The sequence below is a fragment of the Cynara cardunculus genome, assembly GCF_001531365.2.
Source record: "Cynara cardunculus var. scolymus isolate 2C chromosome LG 15, CcrdV1, whole genome shotgun sequence".
In the NCBI taxonomy this organism is placed as follows: domain Eukaryota; kingdom Viridiplantae; phylum Streptophyta; class Magnoliopsida; order Asterales; family Asteraceae; genus Cynara; species Cynara cardunculus.
The window spans coordinates 19624194-19625642 of NC_037542.1; positions in this window are offsets into that span (position 1 = coordinate 19624194).

Genomic DNA, 1449 nt, shown 5'->3' on the forward strand with positions numbered 1-1449 from the left:
GATGGGAGACTGTTTACAATATTGGACACCCATAATTGCACTTGAGAATCTTTGTCCCACATCTTTCAAACCTCTTGTTTTCTGAACTTGCCAATTTCATTTCATCATCATCATTATCATCATATACATATAATACATATATATAGCCTACTATCTTTCATAGCCTTTGTTTTCAAATGCTATTATGGGTTAGTATGTTGGTACACAAATGGCTCTGTTTTCATAAAGATTCTTCACCATCATCAATTGTAGAGGGAGGGTATCAATGTGTACTAAATTCATAATTTGATTCCAGTTTTTGGATCAAACACTCAAAAGTAGCTTTAAACAATGTCCCAGTGTGATTCTTGTTAAATCAAGTTGAGTTCAGATCAAACATGTAATAATAACAATGTTGAATATGATGATGCATACAAAGAATCTTGATTCTCATAATGCTAGTAATTTGCAAGAATAATAAACTTATGGGTAGTGGGAACTTGTTAAGACAATAATCAATCTATTTAATGCTTGCTATTAATATTCACAAATGTATGCATAATGATTATCAAACTATATGGTTTCAATATATAGAGAGAGAGAGGACGTTCAATGGAAACCCCCAAAAAAATGAAAAAAATGAGAATATTGTTTATCTGAACAATATACACATGTGCATACAAGTAACTGAAGTTGTTTCTTGGTTTTTACGCACATGTGCATAACGGACAAATTACTTGTATACACATATGCATACCGTATAAATAAATGGTTACCAATGTGTTCCTCAATTTTTCATATATATATATACATACATATATATATATATATATATATATACATATATATATATATACATACATATATATATATATACATACATATATATATATAAAGAGGGGGGGAGGTTCAAGAAAAAACCTTAAAAATGAAAAACTGAGGAATACCCTGATAACCATTCATCTAGATGGTATGCACATATGCATACTAATAATTGAAGTTGTTTCTTGGTATTCATGAACATGTGCATACCACACAAACTGCTTAAGATTACCAGTATGCACATGTACATACCGCCTAGATGAACGGTTATTATGGTGTTACTCGGTTTTTCAATTTTTTACGATTTCCCCCTGAACCTGACCCTATATATATGTATATATATATAAAGAAGCGTTCAAATAAAAACCTACCCCATTTGTGTAAACCAATCTCACCCATCCATTTTTTTGATCAATGGTTAAGATTAATCAAGATTATTTAAAGAAATTAAAAAAAATTGAAAATACATTTTATAATACCGATAAGGGCAAAAGGGTAAAACCAAATATTCATTTATTCAAGGAAACCATATCATGTATATCATATTATTAATGAAACTAATCTATTTTTTGTAAAGTAATTTATTATTTTTACGTTAACATTTATTATTATTATTATTAAAACTAATTTATTTTTCATCTTGCAATT